Here is a 10,159-nt window from a genome sequence, read left to right as displayed (position 1 = left end):
GGGGGGCTGCGCGGCACGGCGAGCGGCGGCGGATCGGCGGCGAACGGAAGTTACACGCAGCTAGCAAAGTGCTAGCTGCGTGTAACAAAAAAAAATTATGCAAATCGGCCCACCAGGGCCTGAGAAATCCTCCTGCGCGATATACCCCGAGCTCGGGATTATCGCTCAGGAGGTTAATAGACATAGTTTTTGGTTGTAATAGTGTGCTTCTATCCAAATCTCCTACTTCACTAATTACTTTGTTCAGGATCCCCTCCTGGTAACCTTTTTCCAGAAATTTATATTTAATAACCTCAGCCTGTCTGTAGAAATCTTCCACCCTTGTGCAGTTATGCCTCACCCTCAATAACTGCCCCTTAGGGACTGCCTTAATCCACGCTGGGTGGTGACAGCTGCTTACAGGTATATATCCATTTCTGTCTGTTTTTTTTAAAGTGACATTTCGTAATTACTCCAGGTGTGCTTTTATTTATTTCAAGGTCCAGAAAGTGCCGGCTGCTTACCTGGTAGCAGTGTTCCGGCGAGTCCTCCAGGACGGCCCCTCCTGAGATTGTGTAAGTCCCCCCTCCCAAATCGGAAACACCTTAAGAGAATTAAAATAATTAATTGATGCAGTATAAATCCCACCTCCTCACAATCTCCCACAGTTTATGCAAAGAGAAGAATAACGAACCACACTCCCCTTATAAATAAAAGTTAAAAGTCAGGGTTGGGAACTAGGCGGCCGTCCTGGAGGACTCGCCGGAACACTGCTACCAGGTAAGCAGCCGGCACTTCCTCCCTTCGTCCTCCAGGACGGCCCCTCCTGAGATTTAGCGAGAAATTTACCCTAGGGTGGGATGACTGCTTGCAGAACTTTACGACCAAAAGATTGGTCTTGAATGGAGAGGAGTTTAACTCCGTAATGCTTAACGAATGTCGAATGCCTGGACCATGTCGCAGCCCGACAATCTGTTCCTAAGAGACTCCTGACCTTTCTGCCCATGACGTCGATAAAGATCTGGTCGAGTGTGCTGTAATATGAGCAGGTGCTATTACCTGAGCTTCTGAGTAAGCAAGAGTAATAACCTCCTTAATCCATCTAGACACCGTAGCTCTAGAAACCTGAACTCCTGTTCTAGAACCTCCGAAAGCTATCAGAAGGTTAGCTGAATTTCTCCAGTCCTTGGTTCTTCCCAATGGGACATGAAGTCTAAGATGCAATATAAGTACCACCTCATTCTACCTATCCTGAGTGCATTGAATATTACCTTGAATCAGTAGGAGATTTAGCAATGGATTTAGGTGGGTATATCCATTTGTTGTGGAGGCTACGTGGAAAACTAATTACCGGTAACCATACTTTTTGGCTTCTGCTTGCCTCCACCATAGGTGACCAATGAGAGTTAGAATAGAACCTCTTCTCAGGATAGGACCACTCCAAGGATTGATTTCTTGGTAGATCCAAAACGATAGAGCTTTATGAATGTGACATAAGAGGCCCATGCGGTAGCTTCACCCTCATATCCAGTGAGCTTAATTTACCTCTATTTTAATTGAGAAATTAGCACTTAAGGAAAAGATAAAGATTCTCTGATCCTTGTGGAAATCAGACCTAAGTTTCGTAGAAATAAGAGCGGTAACCTGAAATCAATTCTATTCTTCAGGACAGACATGGATGGTGGTTAAATGTATAGGGCCTGTATTTCTCCAATACACCTGGCCACCGCTGTCACCACCAACAAACATCTAAGGACTAAGTCTGTATAGTGATAGCCTTACTAATTCAGACGAATGGCAGCCTCACTTTAGGATGAGCAGACTGTTGGAATGTAAGTATACTTGAATTCTAGTCTCAGGTACTGAAGTCTAGTAAAGACTTGAGATACAGGGTTTCTTTAAGCAGAGTTTCTCGGAGAGAAATGATACAGTCATGTACCAGGAACATGTCCCTCTTGGAAGGCCACATAATAGGTTATCAGGTCTAACTGCCCCCGACAGTTAGACGGACACCATAAACAAAGCCTATATTTACAAAACATTGCATTCTTTGTAACTAGGTTATAAAGCAATGGCTTATTAATGAGGTGGGTCACATGCCCATGCCAACACAAGAATGCTTAATAAAGCCCTTTGAAAGGTGAAGAAGGCCGTCTCCGCTCTATCCCCTGTATGCTGATGAGTTTCTGGTGCCGGAGCAAAAAGGTGTGTGGTGCTGTTGCCAATGGCAACCAGCATATAAATTCTTACACAGACCATGCCTTCAGATATCGAGAGGCCACTATAAAATGGCCTGACCATGCTCACAAAGATCATCCAAGATCTGCAAGAACAATGGCACCTTTACCAAAGGTAGGGCTACAGCAGGTGCCAAACCTGTTTTGGTCAGTCTGATGCAAAAAGAATACCTGTGGTCTGATCCTACATCCCTTTTCGAAGTACCCTTCAAGGGGGAAAAAACAAACGTATGCTCCCCCCAGTGCCGCAACAAAAGTGTTCACACTCTCTGGAGAAAAAACGAACAACATTGTTCCAAGCAGAAACCAGGTAGCTGCAAATTGTCAAACATATTTGTTCGGACGCCAGTTCTGAGATGGTTGTTTGCAACTCAACCTACATGCTAGAATAATATCCCTTCCTTTGAGATAAGCTGATCTCAAGGAAGCACCTTGTTCACTGCCCAGCAGAATGTCTGAGCATAGGAAGTTTAAGATTATGGGTGGACTATAAGTCCCACTTGTTAGTTTAAATTGAGTCACAAGTGTAATTCCCAGTGTGAAGATTCACGAATCTGTTTTCCAACCGATTCTCTCATTTCTGCAGAGTACTCCAGACTGCCAGTAGATTAAAGAGAATATTTTCTCCAGTGAAGCATACCTGTCATGCATTTAATTGAGATTCCGATGCCCTGTACAACTCCATAGTCTTGCATCTGTCGTAATAACGAATGGATTTTATAATCCATTCAATTGCAGATTTGGTTGAGAAGTCCATTTTTAGGGAGAGTCACTGGATCCGACATCCAGATCGATTTCTCTATCCAACCACTGACATAGAATTGCTGTTTTAAATATTTTGTAGACAGTTTGTGCATAAGCAACAACTGGAATACAGGCAAAATGAAAGACATAGCTTGTCTGTGACCACCTTTGCTCTGAAAAACTATCAGAGTGTTTTTGATCCAATCCTTTCTGCAGATCCATCCTAAATACTCTACAGTTGTAAAATAACCTGCATATTATCTTAGGTCTTCCTTCATTTTCACAGCTAGGTAAAGCTAGAAAATATCTTCTGTATACTCAGATTGCTGCTATTAAAATCATGTTCTTTCATAAAGATCCTGGGAACACTTGTAACCCATCAAGGAAGTACTCAGGACTGCAAATGAAAAAGACTTGGGATTGAATCCTGAATTGCTGCCTCAGCATTTATGTTGCGCTTCTGTCCCGACGGACGGAAGGCGTCTGAGCTGCAGCCATTAAGGTACGCTCAGTAGGCAGTAGCAGTTCCAAAGAGCCTCGCCCAAGGACTCCTTACCGAACAGGTGTAGGCTTTCTGAACAGGCAGAGCTAAGGTACTAATCCCAGTCCCCAGTGTCAGAGGTAGAGCCCTTAACCACCACACTAGCCACTGTCCCTTTAAATTTTTTTTTTTTTTTTTTTTTTTTTTAAACAAACTTGCCATCAGAATAACTTATGCATCAACCTTGCATCTATTTATATGCAAAAAAAACAGTGTTGCAATTCAAATGTCTATGTGCAGAATCCCTGCACATAAGTAAAAACACATCTGCTAATAGCTTGACTCCTGTGCATATTCCCTGCACAAAATTATCTTCTGAAAGCACACCTGCTACCAGCATCACTATCTGAAAAGAGCACAAGCTATTGCAAACAGAATGTCTGTGTATAATTATTACACACCATTGTTATCTGAAAATTAGCTTTGCAAACTGACGGTTCTGTGCATATTTTTTGCATGTAATTCTGCATTGCATTCAGACTATGTGCCAATCCCTGAACATAACTCCTATCTGAAATGCACCATTGCATTCAGAATATCCATGTGCTAAACCCTGAACATAATTCTTATCTGATAAGTAGCATTGCATTCAGGATCTGTAAAGCACACCTGCTGGCAGATAAAGTAAGCATGCATATAATTGTCTGAAAATGTATGCACACAAATCATTAACAGAAAACCCAAACTTGTTATAACATTTGTGCACAAATCATTACATGAAAGTATAACTGCTTTCAGAATATTATGGCCAACCAAAATATGTATGCATGTATTTGCATAATCCGCACCACAGCCATTCATTGTAATCAGCCATGCTTCAATCAAAATGCACAATCCCTGATTGTGGAAAAATCTACTTTGAGACCCAGATTTAAATGATTCCAACAATCAAGCAATTGATTATGTATATGGCTGCTTCCCTGTGGTATGAACGCTTGAATTCGAGGGAATTGCCAGAACAAAAAGGTGTAGCCTGCATAGGGCAAGAGGGTAAAGCTGCCCTGAAAGCTGAGAAAGTTGTAGCCATTTCCTGTTTCATGGGTTTCATCAGGTCAAATAAAGCTACTGTGGTACTTTCAGGTCTAGGAGCATAAGACTTAGACTTGATATAACAGACCAAACAAAGTCTTAGAGGTTCCTTCAGGCAACTTGCAACCACATTTAGTACATCAGCTAGACTTTGAAGTGCTTTTGAGTTTCTGTAGTACAAAACAACTCAAACACCAAGAGTCTTACTAACATGTACCCATTAACAATATGACAGGAGTCTGCAATAAACACTGCAATGTGTTTGCTTACCGGTGGATGTGACCTGACTGCTCAGTCTCACCAGTTGCAGCACTCTCCTGAGCTTCTGTGGTGGGCCCACTTGACTGCACCATGACCCCCTCAGAGCTGTAGCGTCTGCGTGTATAGCGTGGCCATGGCGGTTTACAAAACTCGCACTTTCAGCCGTCTAACACGATCAGTACGCATGACGTTTTATGCATGACGCAGTACGCACCACGCGCATCCAATGATGCATACATGCGACCTATCATGCAAACTTGCGTCATATTCGGGCATGCGGAAAATCCGGCATCTCTGCTTACCGCCGCCATGCCCGCAGAAAGTATAATGAAGAGAGGGAACCTCTCCAGTCCCCTTCATTCAAAATAGGAAAAAAACAGGTAACCTCCTGCTTAGCTTCCTATTCTAGGCCGCACACCAGTAACTAGCCTAAATTATACTTTACAAAAAAATAAAAAAACAAAGAAAAAACAATAAAAATGGTGCAGCAGGTGCCAACAGGCTCCCCTACTGAAAGGAACAACCTTCCCTGGTGCTTCCGTGGTGAGGTCTGGGAAACAAACAAAAAACTGTGGGAGATTGTGAGGAGGTGGGATTTATACTGCATCAATTAATTATTTTAATTCTCTTAAGGTGTTTCCGATTTGGGAGGGGGGACTTACACAATCTCAGGAGGGGCCGTCCTGAAGGACGAAGGGAGGAATTGTATTTTTCTAGAACTACATTCCACTGTGAGTTTAATATTGGGGCTATGATGTTAATTTCTTCAATAAATTCATTAAAGGACCCACGATCACCTGACCGGAATATTAATAGATCATCTATGTACCTTCGCCATAGGGTGATGTGTCCTTCACCTTTTGAGATTGCCATTTCCTCCCATCTGGCCATGTATAAATTTGCCAGGGCCGGGGCATATGATGCCCCCATGGCACATCCATATCTTTGATTATAATATGCCCCTTTGTACCAGAAATAGTTGTGCTTTAAGCTGAAATCCAGTAGACTCAACAAAAATTCAATTTGCAGTTTTGGCATGTATTCTTCTCTCTCCAGATAGTATTTGACCGCCTGTATGCCCTCTTCATGGGGTATGTTAGTATACAGTGATGCAACGAACTATGATGCACGGGGAGGAATCAGGTAAAGTATAATCCGGGCAGAGGATAGTTAAATACCGGCAAGGAAAATGCATGTTGGAAGGTAACGGGCACCCAACAATTTCCGCCCAGACAGAGGCGGACGACACCGGGCTCATACGTCATATGCTAATAAGGGGGGAGGTGGATATAAGACCCAGCTATACGTCTTGTCATTAGCCCCTGATGAGTCATGTGATATGACGAAACCGGTAGGGCGGAGCTACAGGACAAACTAGCTGAGTCTATGAGGCGGCGTGGAGACTGTGGAGATGCGAGACGCTAAATCCTGCCTAAACCGAGGGGATGGTGATATACTATGCTGTTAATGTGTTTTTTTAATGTACGGGCATTACCTATTTATAATCTAAGTATTAAAGCTGGTTTTACACATGGTACGTTTCTCTGAGTTTGGTTGCAGATTTATCCATGAGGAAAAGCCCAGGTGGCAGACATTGAATGTTCATTAAAGGCGAACTTTTGGTGAGCAGGGATATTATGGGGGGGGGGGGGGGGGCGCCTGAGCCCACAGGTGGTGCACCCCTTCTATGTTTCTCACACCTTGTATGTTTATGAATGCCTGTCACATGAGGGTGATAGAATAGAATTGTTACAGGCTATACTATATACGTTTTTGTTCCCTGTTTCAAGGTGTTTTCTTGCAATGCTGTCTATGAGGTAAGCCTCCTCAACCTTTTAGTTTAGTGTTTTTTACTTTTTTATACTTCATTGGGCGCCTCTTTACTCCCTTCTGTGTCCTACTCCCCCCCACGTTCCAGTGAGGGGAGTCCCATGCACCATACTTGAGGTGGAATCCACACCACATCATAGTTTTTACCAAGAGAGCGACCGCCTCCAGGATCACTGGCTTACCTGAGTGGAGTCAGGTATAAGACACGCCACCTGCTTGAAGTGGTCGGTTGCCCCATGTGCAACCCACCTTTGTGAATATTCCCTTTTCAAATTCATTACTTATCCATCTACCTGTGATATACTGCACAATTTGGGCTCCCGTTGTCTTTGTGTTTTTTCCCAGTACCCTATAAAGCAATACATAACTTATCAAACACATACATGTTGTCCGCTGTCCGCTATAAGCTAGGTTGTTTTATTATGTCCCTGGTCTCAGATGTGCTAGGAAAATAGAGACAGAAAAAAAACTTCCCACTCCCCAAAAGCAAGTCTGAACTGAGAGGTATATGGAAGGAAGGAGCCATTGAAGATTCAATTTTAAAAATGTCACTTGCCTGTCTTTTCATTACTTTTCTCTACATCACTGACCCGGTAAAAAAGGCTAATTGGGTGTTCTAACTCCAGAATCCACTGGCTGATAGGCTTATCAAAGGTGTGTGAGTGCACCGCCATAACAGCAAGCAGATTAACTGGAAATTTTGGAGGAGGGCATATTTGGTTTTACTGAAATTCCTTACAGTGGTCTGAAATTCCAACACAACATTCAATAAAAATGTGTTTTCCTACTTTTTATTACTCATACAGTTATCATATTTGCTTTTGTGCATAAGTAATATTGTTGGTTTACAAAATTTCCAAAGTGTAGCTTATCAAGCCCTAAAAGCAGTCATTGCATTTTATTCAAACTGCTTTTTATTATATATTAACATCTTCTAATGAGCTATTCTCAACTGTGTGTGTGTCTGAAGCACAGACAGCTTCAGAGAGAGCTCCTTTTCACTTGTTACACTGTGTTTACACACATTGTAACAACAATGGAATGTAAACAAAGATACTGTTATCTACAGTTTGAATGCGGATTTGAAGCTAAATAGCAGGACAAAGTGCTTTGTTTAACCATTTCAGTGATGTTCTGCTAAAAATAAATTTCTGGGATAGTAGCTTTCAAGCTGTAAGGAATCTTTTAGAGCAAAGTAGAAATGCTGGCTTTCAAGCACTTAACCATTTCAGCCATGCGGACGTGAGCTTCACATCCGCAGCGGTAGCGACTAGAGCGCTAGTCACGTCCCTGCAGGTTGGGGGGTCTGCAAGCGATTGTGTAGGCAGATGCTCGCGATCGCGCTGCTGCTAGCAGGGGGGATTGGCTGCCCCTGTGCCAATCCGTACATGTCTGCTGTGAATAAACACTGTTTTTGTTCAAAAACCGTGTTTATTCTGTAAATGGAGCCGCCGCAGTATCTCCCGCCGCGATTTCCGCCGCCCGATCGTTAAATTTATGAATGGAAACAATGTTTCCATTCATAATCTCCCCGCCACCGCTGTGATCGGAGGCTTCCGATGAAAGCCTACATCACTTCCCTGGTTACAATGTAGTGATACATTGTATCCCAATTAGCGTACATTGTACGCTAATGGGATTTTTGTTCAGTAGGGACATCTTGTGGCCAAATAGTAAAATACACCTACTGACTTTGGGGAATAAAAATAAATGATCATTTATGTCAAGAGGACATAAAATTAAATAATGGGCTAAAAATTGTGATGGATGTGAAACTGAAAAAATGCACCTTTATTTCCAAATAAAATATTGTCACCATACATTACACTAGGGGTATAATTTTAACGTTGCAATAACCGGGACAAATCACCAAATAAAATGTGTGGATTTTAATTATGGTAGCATTTATTATTTTAAAACTGTAATGGCTGAAAAGTGAAAAATAATGAATGTTTTCCATTTTTTTCTTATTATTCCTGTTATAATACATTTAGACTAAAATAATTCTTAGCATAATTTACCACCCAAAGAAAGCCTAATTGCTGGCGGAAAAAAACAAGGTATAGATCATTTTGCTGTGATAAGTACTGATAAAGCTATTGGGGAATGAAAGGGAGAAGCGCTGACAGGTGAAAATTTCTCTCGTTCATAAGGTGAAAAATCCCAGCGGGCTGAAATGGTTAAAGAGGCACAATGGCGAAAATTATGCTGTTCCATTATCCTCACATTAGTTATTTAATATGGACAGCATACATTTCACCCTAGCATTTCGGTAAAAAAAAAAAAAAAAAAAAAAAAAAAAAAAAAATTGCTTCTAACACATCTCTACTATCCTACACAGCTAAGCTGTGTCATTAGATCTGATCTTTATGATAAGGAAGCGACGGACTGCTCTCTGGTAAACTGCTAGCAGACACTCTACACCAGGGCTGGGCAAACTTTAAGCGGCCTGGGCCGCATGGTGTGGGCTGCATTCCTTAAACTCCAAACGGTGGAATTGAAACTCCCCTCAATCACAGATTCCAGTGTCGCGTCTCCATGGCAACAGGGCGTCATGTGACGGGATGTGCCAGCATATTACACTGGCAGCCATCTTGTAATACGCTGGTACGTCCAGACGTCATGTCATGTGACACCCTGTTGCCATGGAGACACAATGCGGGAATCAGTGATTGAGATGAGTTTCAAATCCCCCGCAACTCCACAGTGAGGGGGTGGGGAAGGCGTGTAACAGTGCACGCGGGCTGTAGTTTGCCCAGCACTGCTCTACACAGCTGATTTGTAACACGGATGGCACATACTACAGAGTCTTGCTGTTGCTTTTCAAATGTAACTAGCTAAGTAAAGTAGCAGCCTGTTTATTTACTTAGCTAATTACATATGAAAAGCAACAGCACGGCTCTGTAGCTCTATAGTGTGTAAGCCAACCTTTTATAAATCAGCTGTCTAGAGTGTCTGCTAGCAGTTTAGCAAAGAGCAGTATGTCGCTTTCTCATCACGAAGATCTGATCTAATGACGCAGCTTAGCAAGACAAACTCTTTGGTGACATTTATGATGCCCATATTAACCCATTCAGGTTCCGTCGTTTTCACTTGAGAAATGTTCACCTCCCATTCATTAGCCTATAACTTTATCACTACTTATCACAATGCACTGATCTATATCTTGTTTTTTCCGCCACCAATTAGGCTTTCTTTGGGGGGTACATTTTGCTAAGAGCCACTTTACTGAAAATGCATGTTAACAGGAAGAATAAGAAAAAAATGGAGAAATTCATTATTTCTCAGTTTTCAGCCATTATAGTTTTAAAATAATACATGCCTCCATAATTAAAACTCGCGTATTGTATTTGTCCATATGTCCCGGTTATTACACCGTTAAAATTATGTCCCTATCACAATGTATGGCGACAATATTTTATTTGGAAATAAAGGTGCATTTTTTCCATTTTGCATCTATCACTATTTACAAGTTTAAAATAAAAAAAATATAGAAATATTTCATCTTTACATTAATATTTAAAAAGTTTAGACCCTT

General features: G+C 41.9%; 1 protein-coding gene across 1 annotated transcript in view; it reads right to left on the bottom strand.

Moving 5' to 3' along the window:
- Positions 1-10,159, bottom strand: part of GOLGA4 (golgin A4) — a 227,626-nt gene that overhangs the window by 153,619 nt on the left and 63,848 nt on the right.

Source organism: Hyperolius riggenbachi, chromosome 5 (genome assembly GCF_040937935.1).
Source record: "Hyperolius riggenbachi isolate aHypRig1 chromosome 5, aHypRig1.pri, whole genome shotgun sequence".
In the NCBI taxonomy this organism is placed as follows: domain Eukaryota; kingdom Metazoa; phylum Chordata; class Amphibia; order Anura; family Hyperoliidae; genus Hyperolius; species Hyperolius riggenbachi.
Note: the sequence above shows the minus strand (reverse complement) of the source record. Positions and strands in the feature narration are given on the sequence as shown.